The sequence below is a fragment of the Macrotis lagotis genome, chromosome 4 (genome assembly GCF_037893015.1).
Source record: "Macrotis lagotis isolate mMagLag1 chromosome 4, bilby.v1.9.chrom.fasta, whole genome shotgun sequence".
Lineage (NCBI taxonomy): Eukaryota > Metazoa > Chordata > Mammalia > Peramelemorphia > Peramelidae > Macrotis > Macrotis lagotis.
In genome coordinates, this window is record NC_133661.1 from 208341575 (window position 1) to 208366864 (window position 25290).

The 25290-nt window shown below is 35.3% G+C and overlaps 1 protein-coding gene and 1 long non-coding RNA gene across 2 annotated transcripts in view; one reads left to right on the top strand and one right to left on the bottom strand.

Moving 5' to 3' along the window:
• Nucleotides 1–18606, top strand: part of LOC141522175 (uncharacterized) — a 122709-nt gene extending 104103 nt beyond the window's left edge. The window contains exon 3 of the long non-coding RNA XR_012478146.1: nt 11560–18606. This is a non-coding gene — a long non-coding RNA (uncharacterized LOC141522175). The remainder of the gene's footprint in view (nt 1–11559) is intronic.
• Nucleotides 1–25290, bottom strand: part of NPAS3 (neuronal PAS domain protein 3) — a 1122614-nt gene that overhangs the window by 394363 nt on the left and 702961 nt on the right.

Sequence of the window (25290 nt, forward strand, 5' to 3'; positions counted from 1 at the left end):
TTTCTCCATTCATAGCTACTTTTAGACAAACCCCCATTTAAACCATTTCCCAATGGAACAACTGTAAACTATAAATGACAACATGAAAACATGCTATACATCATTAATAGTAAGAAAAATATAAATAAAGCAGAACTGAAGTTACATCTATCACCATACAAAATGAAAAAGATGGCAAAAAATGGAAACAATCAGTGTTGGAGGGGCTGTGGAAAAACTGACATATTGGTGCTTTGTTGGTTCAGCTGTGATTTAATTCTAGGAATTCTGTATTTGATTTGGAATTATGTAAGAAAAACAGCTAAACTCTTTATTTCCTTTGATCTAGGAATATTTCTATGAGACATATGATCTAAAATGGTAAAAGATAGAGACAAAGGGTCAATAGAGAAAGAAATATTCATAGCAGCACTCTTATTGGTGGCAAAGCAACGGAAACAAAGAGTTTATCCATCAATTGGAAAATGACTAAAGAAAATATGATATATGAATAAAATGAAATAAAGCATATAAGTGAATATTATTATGCCCTAAGAAAGACTGATAATACTAACTTTTGTTAGCACTTACTCTGCACAAGTCAATGCACCAAATACTTTATTATTACTATGTTATTTGATCCTTACAACCACCTTGGAAGGTAGATGGTATTATTATCTTCATTTGACAGATGAGGAAACTGAAGCCAATGTGTTAAATAACCTGTCTAGAATCACAGTTAGTAAATGTTTGAAGCAACATTTGAACTCATATCTTCCTAACTCTAAGCCTAGGATTCTTGTTCTTTCCTTTCTTCCTTTCTTCCCTCCCTCCCTCCTTCCTTCCTTCCTTCCTTCCTTCCTTCCTTCCTTCCTTCCTTCCTTCCTTCCTTCCTTCCTTCCTTCCTTCCTTCCTTCTTTCCTTCCTCCCTCTCTCCTTTCCTTCCCTCCTTTCTTCCCTCCTTCTCTCCCTCATTCCTTCCCTCCTTCCTTCCTTCCTTCCTTCCTTCCTTCCTTCCTTCCTTCCTTCCTTCCTTCCTTCCTTCCTTCTTTCCTTCCTCCCTCTCTCCTTTCCTTCCCTCCTTTCTTCCCTCCTTCTCTCCCTCCTTCCTTCCTTCCTTCCTTCCTTCCTTCCTTCCTTCCTTCCTTCCTTCCTTCCTTCCTTCCTTCTTTCCTTCCATGGAAGTCTATCTTGGTTCTCTCTGTTATCTGTTTCTTTTTATTAATCTCTATCTTTTAATTATTATTTTAACCATATCTACTACTCTACACAGCATTCTAAACACAGTAAATACTCAACAAATATTGTCATTAGCTCACTGAAACCAGAATTGGGAACAAGCCAAAAACACATGCATAAACCCTGAGTCAGAATCAGGCCATGACCTTCATTTCAATAGGCTGGATGGGAAGAGGACCTTTGGGAACATTTGGAGAGGTTGAATTTAGTCCATTAGTCAGAGGTAGCTGACCCCTATTTTAGGACAAGAAGTGAAGACCTATCAGAAATCCAATTAAGATAAGTAAAATATAATTACAAGATTCAGACATTAGTCAAGATTACTAGCACTGATGTGTTTACACTTACAAAAATATTACCAATGGGTCTTCAATTCAAAACAGATTCATTGAGCACCTACTATGTTCCAAGTACTGCTTTAGGCCTTGGGGGTAAAGGATAAAGACAAAAAACAAAACACACTTGTTCTCAAGGAGCTTAGCTTTTTTTGAGGAATATAGTGAAAAGAGTATTTTGTTGTCAGCAATTAATATCCTCTCACCAAAGTAACAGCATTCACCCATCATCATTGTTTAATATCTCTTTGTAGATGGAAAGAGTAAATTGAGTAAGATGGTGTTTGACTCTAATAGTATAGAATGGAATGATGATAGAAAGTGGGAAGAACAAAGACTATTAATTGATATGAACATAGCAAGTCCATTGGGAGATTGTTGGATAAGGTGGTTTGCCATAAGACCACTCCCCCAATGCATTTGTATTCCTTGGTCATGAAGCCTAGGCCTTGTCACAGTATGATGAAGTAGGCCTAATAAGCATGACATGGTTCTTCCCTAGCTTTCCCTGGTCTTTAGTAGAAAAGTGATGAATAGCAACACTTTTTCTAAACTGTGTATGATGAGGGTGTTTTTCTTGTAGAGCCAGAGTGAGGAGGGAAATAGATAAGGACATGGTTAAAGGAAGATTATACAATCAGGAAATAGCAACTCTTGATAGTTGAGCCATCTTCTAATGTTGCTAGAATTATGCATCATATCAAAGGGGAAAAAGTCCTAGCGGCCTAAATTTATAGAACCTACATGATTAAGGCATTGATACCCTCTACTGACATCTAACCAACTTTTGAGGAGGTAGATGGTACATTGGGATGAATGCTGAATTCAGTTAGAAGAATTGTGATCTTACTACCATTTTTACCAGGATAAGTCACTTAACCTGTTCAGGTCTCATTATCTTCCTAAATCCAAAAATGAAGGCACAAGACTAGATGACCTTTAGAGTGCCATTAATTTCTAAATTAAAGCTCCTTTGTTCTTTATAAGAAGTTAGAAAACAAGGCTTCTCTCTCTTCTTAGATCCTGAAGTAGGAAGGCAGGAAGGTGAGTCATGACTCCTCTATGGAGTTGGAATAGATGGCTCCTGAAGATCTTTCTAGTGCTAGGTCTTAGAACTAAAATCCTTTCCAGCATTGGATCTATGATCTAATATGACTATCCTCAATGCAAAGGCAAAATAAGCAAGTCAAACTACCAGCTCATCAGTGTCTACTAGTAGTGTCAAATTCAAATAGAATTATGGGCCACTAAACCAATATAAGTTTACTCAGACCTGAATATTGACTTAGAAATAACATAAAAACATTATTTAGGTTCAATTGTCTGTCTTTTTAAAATTTTGTTAAATGTTTCTTTTGGCCTCCCCCCCACCAAATGTTTCTGAATGAACCCAAGAAAATACACAAACAAGGGAGGAAAGAGACCTCAGTTCTAGTCCTAACTTGACCAATCAGTTAATTAACAAACATTTACTAAGTGCCTGGCACAAGAGATTAAAAAGAGGTAAAAGACAATCCCTCAAGGATCTTACAATATAATGGGGAGAAACATGTAAACTAATATATACAAAGGAAACTATATAAATACAGGATAAATAGGAAATCATTGTCAAAGGGAAGGCATTAGAATTAAGAAAGGTTTAGGAATGGTTCCTTTAAAAGCTGAGATTTTATTTGGCACTTAAAGAAAGACAGGGAAGTCAGAGTGGAGGAGGGAGAGCATTTTAGAAATGGGGAGAGCCAGAGAGAACGACTGAAGCCAAGAGGTGGCGTGTTTTGTTCATACAACATCCAAGCCACTAACAAATATGTACATTCTCAGTTAAAGACTTTCTAAGACACTTAGCTTCTGGGTAAGTATTAGGTTTCTAAGAAATGGAGGATATCATATTACTGTCTTTTGGGAAGGAATCAGTTATATTTAACTGTCTTTGACTGGAACTCAGAGCAGGATCTTATGCCTGTCTGCTAAAGAAAAGTATTTGTTATCTATTATGTGTAATGAATGACACCAATCTGGGGGAATTTGAAAGAATTACAAAATAGAGATCCTCAGGAATAATGGCATAACAATGAAAGCAGAAAGCTTTCCCTTTATAGAGTGCAGAGTAAAAGATGGACAGGGGTTAGGAGGATTAAACAAGAAAAATTTCCTGGAGGAGTTGAGTGTTAAGTCACATTCAGTTGGAGCCAATGACCATGAACCAGCACCAAGATGGAGGCAGAACATTGTAGATGGGGATATTGGCAGAAATAAAACCATGAGAATAGGAATTAGAACCTTATATATGGATAAAACAAGATACTAAACAACAGAGGATGCCACATCAATGGAAAGAATAGGAAGAAAGTCATATCAAGGGAGACAGATTGTGGAGGAGGAGTCTATGTATGGAATGAAGATGAGACAGAATAGAGTCCTTTTACAATAATGGGGAACCTAGGAAAGACTTTGGCAAAGAAAATCATGAGATAAAATTTCTACAACTTAACTTTCCGATGTTATTCAAATGAAGATAATTTTTAGACATGGAAATAAGAGGACAATTAAGAGGGTAAGAAGTCAGAACTGGCATAGTAGACTGGGCATTTACATACAGGTCAGAGTTGAAATCATGCCCAGCAGTCTAGTTTCTTGGTTAATGGGGGGGGGGGGGAGAGGAGAAACAGCCCAAGACTGAATCCTGGAGGATGCTCATGTATGGGAATGGAATTGAAGAAAGAGAAGAAAGGATCTAGGAAAGGCAGGGGAGACAATGGAGGCCTAGGAGAGCTCCATGTCACAGAAGACAATCCAAGAGAGAATTTTCAGAAGGAAGAATGGTCAAATTTCAAAATCAGTTGATAAACCAATTCAAAGAATGACAAGAAAGCATTTGACCAGAAGGAGGTAACTGGTGGGCACAGAGTCACATAAAACTTATTTGTGATGATCTGATTAGATGCATTAAATCTCCCCCAAACTTCAAGCTTGTGACATTCAAATAAACAGTATTTTTAAATACATTAAATTACATTAAAAAAATCACAGGTGTATCAATACCTTGAGGATCTCATCATACCTTTGTAAATTATCAAAACATTCCTGTGAAATAACACCATTTTAATCTATTTCATGGATGTTAATTTTTTTGTCTAATAGTATTATATCTAAATAAATTCTGAAATTTTTGAGAACTTTTGGGATGTGAAGACAACATATTTTCATTTGTTATTTGAAGTACTTTTTAGTGTTATAAGCAAAATATTTTTTTAAATGTTACAGACATAATGAAATGGATAGGGGGTTAGCCCTAGACTCAGGAAGACCTTCCTCTGACATCTAGATTAGGGAAATCACCATGCTTCAATAATCCAAGGAATGCTCTAAGACTATAAATTATAAAGGAGTTTCTAATATGTACTGATAAAGGATATTTCCATGCCATGAGTTTGCTTACACCAGTAAATTCAGTAATCCAAACTTCTTTTCCCCAAACTAACAAAAAGATATATTCCATCCTCACTTGGAAACTATTGTGATCATAGAGTAACAATAGAGGTTTGTGTGTCTATCAGATTCCAGAGCTGCTCCCTGATGCACATTTCCCTCACCACCTGATAACAAACATTATTTTTGTAAAGTGCTTTGCAATTCTGATATATTTTGGGGGCAGGAATCATAATATGGGACTGGAGAACAATACTTCAGGAATAAAAAATATAAATGGCCAAAGAATACTAATTTCCAATGATCTAGAATTATTTTAAAGAGAAAAAAAAGAACACAAATCACTTTAATATGAGTTCAAACATCATTTGTGACTCAGATAACTTCACTTAACTTCAAGACTGGCAATCTTATGGGGCACTCACTATCAACTTAAATGGGATGGGAGGTTGGATTTATAGAAAAAAAGTGAAGAACAAGATGTCTTGTCTTAAGTGTGGCTCAGTTGACAAGACATGATTCCTCATACCATTGGCTGGTTCTGCACTCCCTCATACTGACCTGAAACCCCTAGATAATTCAATTCCGAGCATCTCCTGACTAGAAGCAGATAATAATGCAGACATGGACAAAATTGTGCAGTGATTGTGTGAGAGAACTAATGTCCAAGAGGGATTATGCTGAGACCACCAAACTCATTTCACTTGTGACCTAATCATATTTGAAACTGGCCCCCTGTGGTTATGAATTTATTAGGATGAACTATTCTTAAACAATTTCTCTAGAGTCTTGGATATGTGCCTTTCATCAAGTCTGGGCATGCTTGTCTTCTTCAACTGGTTTTCCCCATCCCCCCTTTTCTTCTTCTCCAAGGAAGAAATACATGCCTTTCAGTTAGAATAAAAAGGGAGGAAAAATCATGTTGGATTCCATTAAAAAAAGGGCATATATACATATGCTAAAGTCTACTGTGGGACAAATTACAATAGCCAAGATGGAAATATAGAATATTATAACTAAATCAGCACCTCTCTTCTTTGTCTGATATACAGGACCCATCCTAAAAGAATGACATAGATTTCCCAACTTAAGGCTGGAGCAAATGATAGCTAATTTTTAAGATTTACAAAGAGTTTTTCAGGACTCATTTGATCCTCACAACCCCTTGTCAGGAACATGCCCCCATTTTATAGGTGAGGAAACTAAGGCTGAGAGGGAGTTATAAGAGACCTACTCAGAATTATTTAGCTAATAAAAATAGGAAAAGTGCTACATACAAAGCATTACCTTATCTACTAGAGTATGTGCAACAGACAAGGTGAACTGCTAATTGATTAATGATAAATGAAATAAAGATAAGAAATACCCTATTGGGTACTCACCAAGAAAGATCAGGATGGCAGTGGAAAGTGAGACTTTAATCACACTTTAATGAGACTGGTGGAAAAGGGTTCGACTTAATTTGATGCTCACAACTTTATGAGGGAGGCAGGCAAATGTCCTTTTACAGATAAAGCAACTGAGCCTCAGACAAGATAAAACCTTGCTTACATGCTCTCTCTTCCATAGCGTGCTCCCTTCAGAACAAATAGTGTTTGGTGTAAAATAATGCCAAGTGAAATTCACTGCTAGCCACAAGGAATTCTCATGACCAAATATTTCTTGAGTTGGCTGTGCAGTAAAAATCTTACAAATGAGGAGTGATAGGGAGAAGGGAGTCATGGATAGAGAGTCAGTTTTTAAGCCAGGAAGACTTGAATTGAGAGTCAGTGGAGAAGAGAAGAAAAGAACCAGAATGAAATGATCTAAGTTTGGATCTCAGCCCCATCACTTAGTGTGCAACTCTGAAGAAACAACTGAGTTTCTCTGTATCGTTCTTCATCTATAAAACGTAGGATGACCTCTGTAGCTCTGATTCCATAAGTTGATGATCCTGTCCCTGATATACTGAGCCAGTCACCTTGGCCAAGACATTTAAACTTTCATTACTTCAGGCACCTCTCTTAGACTATAAATTTCAGGGCACAAGTTGCTTTGAACCTCAATATACAAATGAAATCCTGGCACAGAACTGTTTTGTTTATTTTGTTTTGTTTAAAATTGGTAAAAAGTCTGAGCTAACCCACTGGAATAGGAAAAACAATGAAAGACACCTATAAATAAAACCCATTCAATGAAATAGATTTGGTCATTCACTTAAATTTACTTAAACTTCACCAGCAGCTTTTCTTTTTGTGAGAATCATGAGTCAAGGACAAGTATGTTAAAATTATATCTTTTTCTGGTCCCCCTGAACACCACCACTCCTCCCAGTCAGTGGAGTAAATTTATTATAAATAGCCATTATGTAGAGCAGAAAGATTGAAACAGGGGAACGTTGAGTCAAATACAGACTGATCCAGAGATCAAAGGAGTATAATTGTTAAAACTATATCATATCTCAACCAAAAATCCCATCCTAGATGCCATACCATGGGACCATGGAGAACCACCTCTAGGATTCTTGGGGAAGCCTAAGTTTCCCAGGCTCTAAAATAAAAGGGTGATGAGTTAGTGATTTAGAATCATGCATCATCAAATCAGAGCTAAAAGGTCTTAGAAATAATCTAATCCATCTTTCCCCACTCCCCCCCCCCTTTTTTAATAGATAAGGAAGTCAAGGTTTAATACATGTAAATAACTTGGCCTAAGGTCATGCAGGTAGGAAATGACAAGATTATGTCTATAGAGCTAGAATGATCCTCAAAAACTATAAGGTTCAACACTCCCATTTTACAGAAGAGATGACTGAGGTCCAGGAAATCTCATGATCTTGTTGAAAGAAGTAGAGAGGTGTGTGATATGTGTGTGTGTGTATGTGTGTGTGTGTGTATGTGTGTGTGTACCCTCCCAACTTTAAGATTCTTTAGGGATTTAGAAGAAAATATTAAGTTAGGAAAATAAACCCCAAATATATAGTGCATAGTAGTTCTCTGAGTGATTAGAAAATATAGGTATGTTTATACACAGAAAAAAAAAATTTAAACTCTGACTTTGCCACAGAAGAATCCCAACGTTCTCCTAAAACAAGTAAAAAAATGAAAATTCCCTGGCAAACTGGAGCCCATCCTGGTACATATCCCCACATCAAATGCTGCTAGAGTTATTACTCAGAGTTCTTTATCCTGAAGCTGCTAAGGGACCCCGGTAAATTGTTTTCCACTTATGCCACAGGGGCTGAAACATTTATTACAACATTTGGATCATTTATAAGACATTTTGAGCTAACAAATCAGAAGGTCGCTACTTAACTTAAAACGCATGACTAATGTCAGTAACACTCATTTTATATCAAAACAGGGCAAATTATTGAGACTTATGGAGATGTCAAGTTGTCTGATATATTTCTATCCTCATGTGCCATTCAGAGAGGTAGTGGAACACAAGGGATAGAGTCAGGAAGACCTGTGTTAAATTCATTCCTCCAAAATGTACTAACTTTGGGAAGGTGCCATTGAGGCAGAGGCAGCTTAAACCTTCAGTGCCACCCAGGAAAAGGCAACTGGCTGGCACAGTGGACAGAATGCCAGTCCTGGAGTCAAGAAGACCTGTAGTCAAATCTATGTCACCCAGGTTAATGCATTTAACCCTGTTTGCATCAGTTTGCTTATCTGTAAAATGGCAAATCATTCCAGTGACTTGGTCAAGAAAACCCCAAATGGGATTATGAATAGTCACATACAACTGAGACTGAACAAGTCACCCAAGTCCTGAAGACTTGAAGTTACAGAGGTTTCACAGGTCACATCAGTGAGAGTTGGACAGTACTGAACAACATGATCCTGCTAGTTATTTAACTCCTTAGTTATCTTTTTGTTGTTATACAGTCATTTCGGTTGTGTCTGCCTCTCCATAATTTCATTTGGGTTTTTCTTAGCAAAGATACTGGAGTGGTTTTCCATTTCCTAGATGAGGAAACTAAGACTAACAAGGGTAAGTGACTTTCCCGGGGTCAGAATGTCTGAGACTGGATTCAGACGCATGAAGATGAGTCTTCCTGACTCCAGGCTTAGTACTCTATCCACTGTGCCACTCAGCTGAGCCTCAATTTTCATAGATGTAAAATGAAGATAATAATGGTTGTTGTACCTACCTTAAAGGGCTGGTATGAAGATTTAATGAGGTAATGATAGTTATATATTTTTCAAACCTTAAAGCACTATATAAATATTAGCTGCTGCTACTTTTCTCCTCCTCCTAACTACTACTACTACTACTACTACTACTACTACTACTACTACTACTACTACAACTACTACTACCACCACTATTACTATTTCGATTTCACTTACATGCATACTATGACTCATAGAATATCAAGGTATCTTCATTCCATCTACTGTTAACAAAGCATTTTTTTCCCCTAGGAGATGTTTTCTTTTTCAGAATTTCCTTTTTTTGAGAGGTGGGGAATAGTTTGAGAATATAGGAGAAAGTCAAGGTCATTGATCTGTGATTTCACAGATGCTGGAAATGTACTTTGTGGATATTCTCTCCACCTTTGCTGATCCAATAACACCTCTGGATTTATTATCCTAAAGAGAGTCCCCCCCCAGCCCTGGGAGGTTGTGACTTTCTCAGGGACACAGAAGCAGTATATATCAGGGTGAAAACTTAAACGTTGTTTTTTATTATTTCAAAACTGGACTTGCATTTAATTTCAGATATTGACCATTATTTTACATAATATTTTAGATGCTCAACTAATTTATAAATAAAAACACAAAGGGGGAAATATGCCTAATATTGAAATTTTCTTCTGGAATTCCTATTCATATAATTCTGGTAGTTTAAGGAATACAATTTGGAAAACACTGTCCTCAGGGCATTCTGAAGTCTTGCTTTGACAAGAAAAGTTCTTTTGTCTATTTTTTAAACTAGGGACTTTCCTGGAGGTGTTTTCTTCTTTCAGTTTGCTCAGAAATTTAGCCTCTTCCTTATTGATTAAATTGCAATTTCCCCCCTAAAACAGCTTGTAATTGAATCATCTGGTGAAACCTGCCGAAAGCAATCAAAAGTGATCGAAATAAAAGAGGGAAGTTGTGAGATTTACAATACAAATGATTTGGTTGCTGAGATTTTAATCAAATCAAATGGGGGAATGAAATAACCAGCGATTGAATTACATGGGAAGCAAAACACATTGGACCTAAAGACCCTGTTACTTCTTTGTAAAAGTCTGGTTAATTCAAAACTGTGCCACATTTATCTTTGTGATATTTGGGGAATTCCCTTACTCAGGCGACTTGAACATTTTGATTACTGACTTTCCATATGATAAAAATTGATGATGATCATGATGATGGTGATGATGATGATGATGAAAAGGAGGAGGATGACAAGAGGATCATGGGACTGGGAACTTCTGGTCAATCATTCATTCACTAGGCATCAGCTTTAAAAATGCATGCTAAAACCCTCTGAGGGGGTTAATTTGATGTGAGCTCTGACTGAGGTTCACATCTTCTTAATCTCATTTTAACATATTTAAAAAAACTCTGGAAGAGAGACAAAATGGACATTCAATTGCATAAGCAAGATAAGATTCTACAAAGATCTGCATTTGATTGCCTGCTTATCTTTTTCTTCAACTTCTCAAAAAATCATCCAAGGAAGCATCTTTATGAAAATTTTGGGTGTTTCATTGTTGGTTTACCAAAACAGTATTTTTTGAAACTACAACTATGTAACTGGAAGCAGACACAGGTTAGAATGCAATAACTTCTATGTAATCTGGGACAAATTACTTTCTAGATCTATTTCCTCATCTATAAAATGAATGGGGATTATAAAGTCTAGATTACTGGTGCCAAACTCAAATATAAAATGTATTTAACTTTATATATTTATTTTTTAAAAATTAATACATCAACACATTAAAAACGTATTGGGCTACACTAGGGAATGTTCTGGGCCACATGTATGTAGCCCTTGGTCCAGTGTGGGATACCTCTGGCATAGATGATGTCTTATCAGCCAGTTCTAAAATTCTCCCAGTAACTTTACTGGTTTGGTGATTCCAAGCATAGTTGGTAATTCCAAAGCACAGAAAACTGTTCCAAGACACTATATATGTTTGTATATGTTTCTGTGTATAAAATCTTATTTGATCTTTACAACTGCTATGCTAATTCACAAGAACTCTGTGAAATCTATTATTATTATTAATATTATTAATCTATTAATCTTATTAATCTATTAATCTATATATCTATTATTATTCCTGTTTTAAATTTGAGATAAATAAGACCCAGAGAAATTGATTCATCTGTTCCATCTGACTAATAAGCATCTGATATAGACTTCAGACCCCAACTCCATCACTCTGGACCATTGTACTTCACACAACTGCCATAGATTTCTCTAAGTACAACACTTTTATCTGGCATCCTTATTGCCTTTAATTTAGCCTTATTTTTGCTAGGTAATTGATGCCCCATGACTTCAGAATATTACTCATGAATACAGAGATTTCCATACCATTTTTTCAAACTTATTTGGGCCTGTACAAACACAATGTTTTGCTTTGTTTTTTCAGAAAACCTGAGGGGCTTGGATGTAGCCATTCATGGAATTTGGAACTGAAACTCCAAGGTAACTGATAAATTGTAGTGGCTTAAAAAAAGTGTTGGTGAGAAATGGGAGCCTTGAATTTCCTTCCTGGGGTCTGGATTTGATGGATGTAGAGGCCCCTAAAGGGTGGTAGAGACAAGGTTTAAGCAAACACGTTTTAGGGCACACATTTTGAAAATTGAGTGCTACTGTCCCACCTGCTGTGCCTCATTTCAGAATCCATAGCTATCATTAGCAGAGAACAAACTGCTTTCCCAACCACTCTCTGCACTGTACCATACCAGTTCTCCCTGAAAATTGCAAAACTCTTATGGAGGAGCATGTCTCCAGAATTCCCTTCATTTTTTTCAATTTTTTTTTTGATTTCTACTATGCTGAGGTGTGGTGAGGAAGGGAATTAGGAGCAGTTTGTAAGCAGCTTTGGGAAGAGGTTGCTTCTATTTGGCTACTATATTTATCTATCATTCATCTATTTATCTATCTATCATCTGTCTAATTTGCTAATTATAGCTCCAATTTAATAAGGACTAATGGAACCATAGCGATCCTTTCATTGAGGGTGGGAGATCAGGATTGCAGACTCAGGGGGGTTAAAAAAAAGAAAAAGGAACTCACCACTCATAGCATACATAATAGTCAGTCACTATTAACCCTCCCTTCTCTCTGCTTCCTCTCTATAGCTTAGCAATCATACAAGATCCAGCTCGATTCTCATTTATTCTATAAAGCTTCCATTCGCTACTTGAGCCCTTTTTATCTACCTCTTCTATGAACCCCTACAGTCTATAATTCTATATATTTCAGCAGTTAATGATATTGTCTTATACTTTATGTTAATTAATTCAAGATCATTCATTCAAAAATACTTACTAGCATCTCTTGTATGCATATCATTGGTAGGTGTTATGGGGGTTATAAAAATATCCAACACAAAATCACGCCTTAAGGGCTTGCTCTATAGTAATCATCATAACTTACCTTTACAAAAGTTATCTTATTTGATTTTTGCAATGGACTTGTGAGGTAGGTAATATAAGTATGACTATGCCCATTTTATAGATTAAAAATCTGAGATTCACAGAAATTAACATCACACCCTGGAAACTGGGATCCAGGTCATCTGATAGAGTGGAATGTATGTAAGGAACAGATTTTGATTACCATAATTGGAACACAGAGGACAAGGAAGGGACTTTACATGTATGAGGACTAAAAATATAAAAAATGGTCAGGTTGTGAAAAGCTATCAGTGTTACATAATTGATATACACTGGTTTTTTTTTTACCACTTTTCAATTATACACAGCTAGTATTTTATCCTAGAATAACAGGGAGCCCTGATAAGAATTGAGTATGTAGGGAAGTGGCTATGACAGAAGGGAGGATGACATGGTCAGAACTACAAGAGATATCATTATTTTTTGTATTCTCATCTTGAGTATAAGGAAAAATAACTTCATGGAGTAACTGTAACTTTATCTGCCAATATTTGTTGCATTGCATTAAAGAGGTGGAAAAACGTTATATGGAGCTTTGCAAGGTCCTCCAAATTAAAACAAATGCACACTGAGATGTGATGACTTCAATGCAAAAGTGATCACAATAAAGAAAAGTAGACTACAAGCTCTCTGAGAGCAGGGACTGCTTTGTTTTTGTTTCCCCAATGCCAAGAAAAGTACATGGAACATAGTAGTCATTTAGTAAATGCCAGATAAATTAGAATTAGAATGAAAGCAAAATTTGGTGGAAACTATGATTATAAGTGAAAAATAATGAAAGAATTCAAAAGCTTGTGGATTATTCAGAAGCTTTATTCCTATATATCTTGAATGTTATCTTTAATAAGAAACGAGAGAGAGGACAACATAGTAGGAGGACAACATACTTGGAGTTGGGAGACACCCAGGTTTGAAATCCTTTTTTTTGACAGTTATTAGTTGTGTAACTATGAGTATTAAAGTTTGTGAGCTTTAGTTTTTTCAACTAAAGAATGAGTGTAATGATATATACAATACTTGCCTCAGACAAAGTTGTGAGGTTCAAATGAGAAAGGATATGAATATTATGGTGATTTCTGTTACTTCCATACATAGGCTCTGAAGTCAAAGTCCTGCATTTAAATCTCACTTTTGTTCCCCAATTCTGGTGCAACCTGGGTTGTTATTTCATTTCTCTGGGGCTCAGTTTCCAGTAAGATTAAGAGGTTGGATAGGTGATTTCCAAGGTTCCTCCCAGCTCTAAATCTATAAGTCTATATGAAGCATTTCATAAATATTAAGGTTCATAGAAATGTCAATTTTCCACAGAATATCTTCAGGAAGCCACAGTTATGTAAAAGGAAGGAAAATACAATATCTTGCTGGGTCTATTTTTTTTTATTGTATCATTAAAACAACAACAAAAATTTCTTTTGTATAACAACTCATATCCTTAAAGGCTTTCCTTCAACCAAAATATCTCTCCATGAATGACACTGTTCAGTGATTCTCCAATTATCAATACTAAGTGAGGCATATTAGAAGATGAATGTTTATACAAAGATGTTTGCAATTGTCATGGAAGATGGTCTTTGTCAAGTCTATATCATGGGTTGGCAAACTAAGGCCTTTCTTCCTCAATGAAAAAGGGATTCACTATAGATAGTGAGGGTCTGTGGATATTCCTGTTAGAAGATGACATTGTACTGAATACATTAAATCTTGGCATACCATATAATTTCTTCAATGAGATTCACAACCATGCCAAAGAAAAAAAGGCTTAAAAATACATATGAAGAAAACCAAATGAATAAAGGATGAAGAACATCTACTGTCCATAATAAAAGCAGGCAGTTAGATGAACATTCCACAAAGTTGATCTTTAAGTATAAAGGAATGAAGGAAAAAAGTATTTAAGTATTTAGAAGGAACAAACACTGTAAGTAAATTATGGGGATAACAAAAAGAAAAACAAGACATTTGCTGCTTTCAAAGGGTTCCCAATCTAATAGGAGGGAACATGATAGCTGGACAATGAGCTGGCCAGAGCTGAGACAGTAGAAGGAACATGTATGATGTAATAGCATTTGAGAAATTGATTAGTACTTTCACAGTCTTAAGCTCTGACCTGGAACAAAAGTGTATTTTTCTTAACACTAATATTCACTGGTGAAGTTATACAGCTATAAATCACATAATATTACATTCATGAAGACTCAAAAGTGAAGGGGATGTGAAACAGGCATCAGCAGGATAGGGCACATTAACCAATTATGACTTCTCTATAAGAAGTGACTTTTAATATATCATCTGGTAAATTGATGACTAGAAAGGAAGATTGGCTGACAGTGAAGCAAGAGCAAAAGATAGTAGGCAGTTAGGTGCCAGCAGATAGGCATCATCTGGGTCAAGAGGGAAGTCTCTGATGGTGTGCCCTGGGTATCTGTCTTTTGCCCTATTACAGCAATGTTTAAAAAAATCAATGACTGACTGATAGATGGCATTTTTAGTAAATTTCTATGTGTCAGGAAGCTAGGAAAAATAGTTATTATGCTAAAAGATAGAACTAAGATCCTGAAAGCTTATGAAAATGATAAGATGGTAAGCAGAAGAGTATGCAAGAATCCAAGAAAAGAACAAACAAATATTTATTAAGTGTCTCCTACATAGTGCTTGAAAAATATCTCATTTGATTCTCATATGAACTAAGTGAGGTAGTGCCTGAAAAATATCTCATTTGATTCTCATATGAACTAAGTGCTATTTCTCAACTATAGTTGAAGAAACTGAGGCATGTAGAAATTAAGTGACTTGCCCAGAGTCATATAGCTAGAAAGGATTTGAACTCAAGTTTTTCCAATTCCATGCTAACTCTACTCACTGTCCCACCTTGCTGCCTCTGAGATGAACTGAATTGGACAATTTGATTTAAGTTGAATGAAACATTCAATTCAGTCCATTCAATATTTACCAAGTACCTTTTATGGGCAAGGTACTGTGTTGGGTGCTGGAAGCTATAGGCAAAAACAAAATCTTCCCTGAATTCAAGGAGATTATAATCTACCATTTTAATGGGATATATGGTGGAGGGAAGAGGAAAGAATACAATATGTATATGATTAATAAACATTGCATATATAAGGTAATTTCAAAAGAGAAAAGTTGCATAAAGAATAATTAAGGAGAAATGTAGAATTTTGAATGTAATCAAGAAATAGACACCACAAGTATATGAGGAAGAGGCAAAGTTGACATAACAAGTTGAAAAAGACCTGGGAGGGGGGAGGTATTGAACTGCAATGTGGATGCGACATGGGTACCTAAAAAAGTCACACCAATATGAATGTGACATGGATCACTAATGTGATTCCAGATTGTTTAAATAGAAGTGCCCCTAATGAGTCATAGAATACTTATATTCTACCCTGGTCGGACAAAGTCTCTAGTTATCTTGGTTTTGACTCTATATTTTAGGAGGGACTTTAACAAGCTTGAGCATGATCTTGAGAAGGGCTCAAAACTTGGTCTCCTAAGGATGAAGTCAAGTAACTGGGAGTATTTAACACTGACTAGAGAAGACTTTGGGATAACATAGTCATTGCCTTCAAATATTTGAGGGGTATCACAAGAGATTTAATTTATCCTGCTTAATCTCAGGGACACAACAGATGGAAGTCACAGGGAGTTGCAGAATTCTAAGGAGGATTTCATCTCAATGTGATGAATAATTTCCTTACAATCAGAGTTGTTTTTAAAGAACAGAGGTGGGGAATGGCTTTACTTTATGAAGTAATGAATTCCTTGTTGTTGAGCTGTTCAGGCAAAGGCTAAGCAACCACTGCCAGAGACCTGGTGGAGAGGAATAATACTTCAGGTAAGGGCTAGGCTAAATGACCTTTAAGCTCTCTTAAAATTCTCAGAATGGATGATTTGTGTCCTCCTCTGCCTAGCCTTAAGAAAGTCTATTGACGATAATGGGACTGAGTACTTGAAACTGCTTCCACTAAGTGACCATGTGTTCATGCTGACCTCTAGGGCAGAGAAACTTCAGCCCTGAATTCTAAACCCTTTTCAGTATAGGTGAAGAGCAGTTCTGCAGGCACTTCTATTTATTTAGTATAAATCAGCCCACCTGGCAGTTTTGGCTTTTACCAAGCTGTTCCTGAGCCTTGCTCCTTTTTTGCTCTGGAGACTCTAAGGCTATCTGGACACTGCCTTATCCTTCCAATTTCCCTGGGTTCAGGGCTTTCCTTACCTCAGCACTCTTTTAGAAACACACACGGAAGTGATAATTTGTCACGTAATTATAAGAACAGATATGATTTTGTTCAGCCTTAGAGAGTGGGTACTGTGAGTTCAGCTGGCTCCCTCGCTGAAGAAACTGCTTGTAAATTTTATTCGGCTTCCTTAGCTTGGCAGAGATTTCTCTCCTGCTTTTGCTGTAGAGTGGAAAACATGGCAAACCTAAACACAAGCCGTTCCTTTCTGGAAGAACAATGACCATATTATTTGCTATGGAGACTGGCAGTTTTAATGAAAACTTAACAAACTTTTCCATAGCAAGCTGGACAGTCTCATGGAAGGGCTTCTTGGCATCATTTCTAACAACCCACAGAGTACCTAAGATTCTGAATAAATGGTACAGAGAAGAAGTATAGACATTAGTTTAAAAAGAAAAAAAAAGTAGAGAATCAGAGGCAGAAATAAGAAATTTGATTTTTTCTAAAAGCAATATTACTCCTAGTTATTAAAAGGACTCCAAAAAAGTATGTGTGTATGAAAAATAGAGTCAGCGAGATAGACAGATAGAGAGACAGAGCTAGAGAAACAAAAGACACACAGAGACTGACAAAAAGAGGAAAAAAATAAAGATTTAAATCTAGGAAAAAAAACAGTCATAGATAAAGCTAAATGTCTAAAAGTTATTCTTGATATTTATTGGACATAGAAGGTCTCTAAGACAGGGAGTCTGCTAAATCGTACTGTACAACTGTAGGCCTGTAAAATTGGAAAGAAATACCATTTGCTATGGTTGACATATATCACCAAAATAGGAAAAAAGAGACTGATAAGATAGGAACTGAAATGGAATCCCAGATGAAGATGGAAACTTAACAGGCCTGTTACCACCTGGGAGAAAATATAAAGACAGAGAAAGTACCTAGCTTCTCTCAGGAAGAAACAAAACTGTAAGCAAATGAGAGAGCAGAATGGGAGGCCAGCTTGACCATCTTTTGCTTCCAAGAGGTCTGGAAATGTTAAAGCAGGCTCCATGCTCCATCAGCTACAAATGAACAGATAAAATATTCTCAAGCTCTATTTACTCTTATTTCAATGCTCCACCCTTTTACTCCTCAAAAAAAAAAAAGGATTGTCATCTATACTTTTTAATCTCTTTTTTCCAAAGGACTAACATTTACTACTAGAAACTATTAAAAAAAACAAATTGCTGGAAATTTTGCTAGGACAACTCACCCTAATGCTAAATCTTTCCAAATAAAAAAAAATTAACTCTATCCTTATTTTTTCCACAGTGCTAGGCTTGGGTAAAACATCCCAAGGACACCAAAAAGGTGCTAGTATCTTGAAAGCAGCACTAATTTGAACTTCTACAAAATGGAAATCCTATCCTAGCCTATCCCCTCAGGTCTACCATGGTTCATGTGCCAAAGCAGAGAGATGCTTTTTTCTTATGATTTTCCCCTTGATAGCTCTGTATAGGAAAGAAAAAATCTCCTCTAGTTCTATAATCATAGTTTGGGAGCCATCCAGAACAGTGGTTTGTGACTTGGAGTCCTCCAATATATTTGATTTCCTTTGTCCTTTCATTTGTGCAATTAAGAATATTATTTTGAAAATCAATTTATAAAGATTTATAAAACAGTGCTTTTTGATGTATCAAGCACTGTGCTATGCACGGAGGATGCAAAAAGAAGTGAAAGTCCCTGCCCTCAAAGAGACTACAATTTAATGACAGAGCATATACACACACATATATATATATGAAGCAAGCTTTATTTGGGAAAAAATAGGAAATAATTAACAGAAAGAAGGTACTAGAATTAAGAGGGGGAGGTCAGCAGTCAGAGCAGAGGAGGGAGAATGTTCCAGGCCCAGGGAATAGTCAGAGAGGAAGGACTAGGTTTCTCTAAGAGTGTCAAAGGGATCCATAACATAAAAAGCTAAGAAATTCTCATCCAAAATAATTTCCTAACTTTATAGATAAGAAAAGTGAGATTGAGTGATCTGCATAAGATCATTGCCATATTAAATATCAAGGTGGTATCTGAACCACCTTTCTTTCATTCCACATCCTGTACTTTTTTCCACTATACCCCATTAAAATTCTTAATAAGCTTATTTGTTTGTAGATAGGTGATACATTTACATTGATGCCCAAACTTGGAATTAGGAAGCTCTGAATTCAAATTTGACCTCGGACTTTTATTATCTGGGCTATGTTATCCTAGACATGTCATTTAATCTTTTTCTGCCTAATCTATAAAATGACAACCCAACGTCCCAAAGTTATTGTGAGGATAAAATGAGATAATATTTGTAGGGTGCTTTACAAATCTTAAAACACAATATAAATGTTATTATTGTTATCATCGCTCTTATTATTATGCTTTGATCAACCTTATTAGATCTTAGAGACAAATAATTTGAGATAATAGAATACTTGACCAAGAGTCACAAGTATCTTGACTTTCAAAGTCAAGAAGAGAAGAAATAAGTGAGGACTCTACAAAAGAGACAAATATATAGACTAAATGAGAAAACACCCCCCCCCATATAAATTCTTATCCTTAAGGGATTTTTTTTTTGGTGAAGGAAAGGGCTACTTTTTCCCCCATGGAGGAAGGTGGAGGAAGAAGCATACCAGTGCTGGATGAAACAAGCAATCATCATATATATGTACATGGCATTGTGGCATTATCAACCTAGAGTGCTTTATTATTATCCTTAAAGATAAAAATGTTATAAAAATAACTCCTGTTTCATGATATTTGATTCCAGAGTCCCATATAATACAAACAAAGAAATCCCTGAAGAGCAAGGTGGCCAAAAAAAAAAATCATTGTGGGGTGGGTGTAAAAACACAAGGTTTTGAGTCACTGACAGAAAGAAATTCCTTTTTTTTAAAGACATTATTTACAGGGTTTCCAATGTAGTAAATTGCAAGGTCTATCTTTCTTTCTTATGACATGCATGTTTTCTAAAGTTTTTTAAACAAGTGTTGCTACTGTTGGTAGGATTATAATCTATAGTTTTTAGATGGCTAAGATTTTTAAAATAAATTACGTATCAAGAGAGCCTTCCAACTGTGTTAATGTCAACTAACTACAATTTGCTTTTTATTTAACAAAACCCAGTCAATACAGATAGTGAAATATATTTTTGCTGATTATAGTATTTGTTTATTATTAAGTTTAGTGTTTTATGCTATAAAAAATAGATGAGATATATGTAAAAATTGTCTTTAATCTTCTACAATTTGCAGCTCGATATACTTAATACATAAATGTTTAAAATGTAATTATCCCAAGTGCAGTGGCTCCATATCCAACACAAGTATAGAGGCAGTGAGGCAGTGAGGCACACTGGATAATGTATTTGAATTCAAATCCTAACTTTGACATGTGTTAAGAGACTATGTGTAAATCATTTAACCGTTAAACCTCAGTTTTCTCAAAGAAAATGGGAAAAAGAATACTTGTAGTATCTCCCTCAGTAAGGTTTCTCACTTCAGATAAAATGATGACTGTAAATACTTCTACATACATCAAAGTACTATAAGTACATGAATGTCAGATATTATTATTACATATTATATATTACATAAATATATATATATATATATATATATATATAGTTATATGGACATGTCATTTAACCTTTTTCTGCTTAATCTATAAAATGACAGCCCAACCTCCCAAAGTTATTGTGAGGATAAAATGAGATAATATTTGTAAGGTGCTTTGCAAATCTTAAAAAATAATATAAATGTTATTATTGTTATCATTATTCTATTGTTGTATATAACAATATGTATATGTAATAATAATATCTGACATTCTTATAGTACTTTGATGTATGCAGAAGTATTTACAGTCATCATTTTGTACATATTTACAGTCATCATTTTATACATATATAAAATATACATATTATATTATTATATATAAAGTATCTCAAAATTTTCCCAAATCATAAAATTTTTCAACTTTAATAGTTTAAGTAGCTTAAAACTGCATTAAGACTTTTAGAAAAAATTTTGCCTCCAAGAATTAGTCACCATTTCCTATTTCTAAGTTAAAAATAGAATTATAGCCTCCCCTAAGTAGTCATCTAAGGAATTTTTCTAAATATTCTTCTTTAAGAGGAAATATACACCATGAATAATGATGGAACACCAAGTCTGAATTAGAAGTCATGTGAATGTATGTTCACCAGAGGATATTCAATACTTAAGGAGGTATAAAACAAATCCTGTATGACTGAAATTCTTTTTCCTACCTGGTTTCTAGCTTTTGTTTAAAATAAAAAAATATGGCTGATTCTTCTATGGCTCAGTTGTTTTTAATTTAATTTTGGTAACTAATTTTTAACCCACCCACCAAAAACTCCATTTGTGTGATAACAGACTGCATATGGGCTCCTATGGGATATGGAAATTAATCCCAGTTCTGCGGAAAGACCTTTTAATAACTCATATGTTATTTTACCTCTTGTGAATTACCAGTAAGTGGGCTTTCTTCCAGGATTTTCTAGAGAACATGTCCTTGGAGTATCAAAACAAAAGGAGCTAAGTTTGGAATATATAAATTCATTCTCTCCAGATACAGTTCTGTTCCATGGTTTGATTTACCTATTTTTAAAAATAAATTATTCTCTTGTATTAGTTAGACATCACCAAATATTAATTCTACAGCTTCAATATTTTCCTTGGTGATAAGTGTTCCTGTTATTAATAAATATTATCACATTCTCAATATGCCCAGGTCATGGTATGTAGCAAACACTTAACCCTCTATAGTATGTATTAATACAATATTGCAGAAATTTGATAATTTCCCTCAAAAACCAACATGATATAAATTCCTCTAGGGGTTATCATTTGAAATGGAAGATAAGTCTTCCATTTTATTAGTTTGGAAGAAAATAGGAATACCCAGTTTAACAAGTAATCAATGCAAATCTGAGGAGAAATAGAAGACTATGGCTATACTTGAAGCATTTAGTTTAGCATTTACCTAATTGTCCCATCTCTTCCTGAACTGAATGAAAATAGGCTATTACACAATTTAAACCACCATTTGGGAATTGGTAGAGAACATCTATCCCCAAGTCAAGAGGACTAAGAAATCCAGTTCCTTCTAATGAGGCCTAGGAATTTGAAAGAATTGGCAACTGAATTATATAAATTCTTGCCACATTTTACTTAAGGCTTGTTATATACATTGGACATTTTATGGTATATCATGAAAATAATCTAAATTAAGTGAAAGGTAACATGTCTGTCTGTCTCCTATTGATATATCTGTCTTTGTATCTATCATGCTTAACTTTTCTATCATCTATAACTAATCAATCACTTATTATCTGTCTATTCAATTCATTCACCCATCTATCTATTTTTTGTTCCAATGGGGATCATATTTGCATTTTCTTTTCATAATCTTAGGGAGTCTTAGGGGTACTCAGCCATTAAGTGACAATCCCAGGACTTTGTAGCTAGTATGTATCAGACAAGAATTCAGTCCAAGTTTTCTTGATTATGGAGCTGACTTTTTTGTTGGTTATACAACATTGTCTCTGTTTCTGATTTTGCTTGGTCCTCTTTTCTCACTCACAAAAACATACAAACCCCAAATGAAAAATAAAAGATGGACTTACATAAAATTCACTTCTGACTGCTACAAGATGCTTTCAAGTTCAATTACCATTCTTGTTGGGCATCATCTGATTATCCTCTGGTCACTCTATTCTCAGAAAATAATGGACCTATAATTCTAGTGTTGTTAAACATTCTCTCTCTTTTTTTGTTCCAACCCCACACCTTCATGCTTTTTTTTGATTTTTGATTTTTGTTGTTTTTTTTGCAAGGCAGTGGTGTTAAATGATCCCTCCCCCTTTTTTTCTTTTTTACAAAAAAGAAGACTGCTTTGCAGAAGGGATAGTCTACTTTGGCCATCATGTTACAAGGTATCCCTAGCTCTCTACTTTCCTTGTAAATGTTATAGTTAGTAATTGATTGCCCATAGTAATGACTTCAACTTCTATTCTACATAACTTTCTAGTTGGCTATTGATATTATCTAGCAATTTTTATAGGAAAGGAACTTTGAAATAACCAGTTTGTCTTCTGCCTAGCTCCTTCTAGTAGAAACTTTTAAAATAATAATAATAATAATGCTAGCTTTAAATAGCACTTTAGACTTTACAAAGTATTTTGTGTAAGTTATTTCATTTGATCCTGAAAAACCTGAGAAAACTGAGGCTGAGAGTTGTAAAATGGCTTGCCTAGAGACACACAGCTAAGAGTATGGATGAGATTCAAATTCAGGTCTTCCTGACTCCAAATGGGTAGCAAAATTGAAAAATCAGTTTTCTGTCATCATTATGACACAGGGACTTTCCTGATCCAAAAATCTATCATATTGACTAGAAAGGGAAAAGAGATTTCTATTTGCTTGCTGGAAGTTAACCCCACCCCCCTTATCCCAAAGTGATTCTTTATAGACAGAGCATCCCATTTAGACACTGGAGACAGAGATAAAGAGACACAGGACTTAATATGTATATGTTTATACCTTAATTTTACTAAGCCTAGAAGGCTAGATTTTGAAATTTTTGCTCTTGGACCATATTGCCTATTTCTCAATTGCCTGCCAATACCAAAGAAAGTAGACCTCTCCATTGTTTTGGCCATTCACATAATGGCAAGCCTTGATTGGGTTCTGATTTTTCTTTTCTACTAGTCCAAGACACCTCTGGGTCTCCATTGCTCCTTTTCTAGTTTGCTGCCCTTAATGATTTCTGAACTAATCCTGGCTGACTTTGCAACCTTTTCTCCCCTATCTCTGACTCTATCACTCTGTCTGTCCATCTGTTTGTCGATCTGTTTCTCTCCCTTCCTCCCTCTCTCTTCTTTGAAAATACACTATATTCTAGGGTACTAATCAATGGGCAATAAACTTATCTTCCTTCAATTCATTTTTGGTGGGGCAGAGTAAAATGCACAGGATAATGAGCCATAAATAAGATGAGATCTGTATCATACCCTTTATTATATTACCACCAGGATATAGTTATAGTGTCAGAAATATCTACATACCAGTACCCTTAGAAACTTCCCTACTTTTGTTATTCTAGTCACCCAACTTCACACCCCAGGAATCATCTTAAGTTCCTCATTTTTTCTTATGCCACAGATCCATCAGCTGCTAAATCTTGTCATTTCAACCTCCATGTCTATCGCATATGTCTCCTTCTCTGTATCACATATTCCCTTTTTCCAACTCTTACTTGGATTATTTTCATAGCCTCCCAGTTGGTCTTTCTCTACCTAAAGTTTCTCCTCTTTCCAGTGCCCCTTAGGAATTTCTGTCTCAAATCTCTCCTATTTCCAGTTCATTTTATAGATAGCTATCAAAATAGTTTCCCTAAGGCACAAGTCAAGTCATGTGCCTCTCCTCAGTAAACTGTAGTGACTCCCTATGTCTTGGAATAAATAAGAATTAGTAAGAATAAATAATATTTCATCTTTATCAAATGTTTTTAAAAATTGTTTGTTTTATAAGTTATATAAATGTTATAAAAGTAGTAAATGTATATAACACAAATAAATATATTGGCAAGCACACTAGATTTTTTGAATTGATAGGAACAAAAAAAGTTTGAAGACCACTGCTCTAGAGTAAAATTGTGCAGTTTTTTTGAAAAGATTTGACATTATAAAAACATTATTAAAAGATTTGACTACACATAAGACCAATTTCAAAAGATCCCAGAAATCCTGGCATACCAATAATTTTGGAGGTACAGTAGACAATTGGTGGAACAATTAATAAATATTTTCCCTCTTCCTACTCTGAAAACATATCTCCATGAACAGTCTTGTTAATAGACAGCATGGTAATAAACTTCTTTAGAAATGGATATCTAACTAGTATTTGAATAAAGCAATCAATAAGTATTGCTTGTCCAAACACACACACACACACACACACACACACACACACACACACACACACACACACACATACATCCCTATGTATATCATCTATATTAAGATTCCTGTGATTATTTTTTTCTTCATACAAAAACCTAAGGGTATCCTTCCTTTAAGGATCTTAAGGGAACCTTTTCTTCTATTTGCAGCAGAATGATTAGCACTTTCTGAGTTTCAAGATTTCTCCAAAACAAGGACAGAAAGAGAGGATACAAAGATACATATGCCATAACGTTCCTTCTTAAGCTTACCTCCTCAATTTACCTATCATGACAAAGACCACATTAACTTGTATGATAAATCATAATTTCCATCTGCTCCACTGACAGATGCATCTCCCCTCTAGAATCTGAATTAGTCACAGTCTTTTATAAATCATACATGTGACAAAAGGAGTATCTACTACAGGGATTCTTAAAAAACTCAAACCACTAGGTACTCTTTTTTTTATTGTTCTACTTCAAAAAAGTTCTAGAACACAT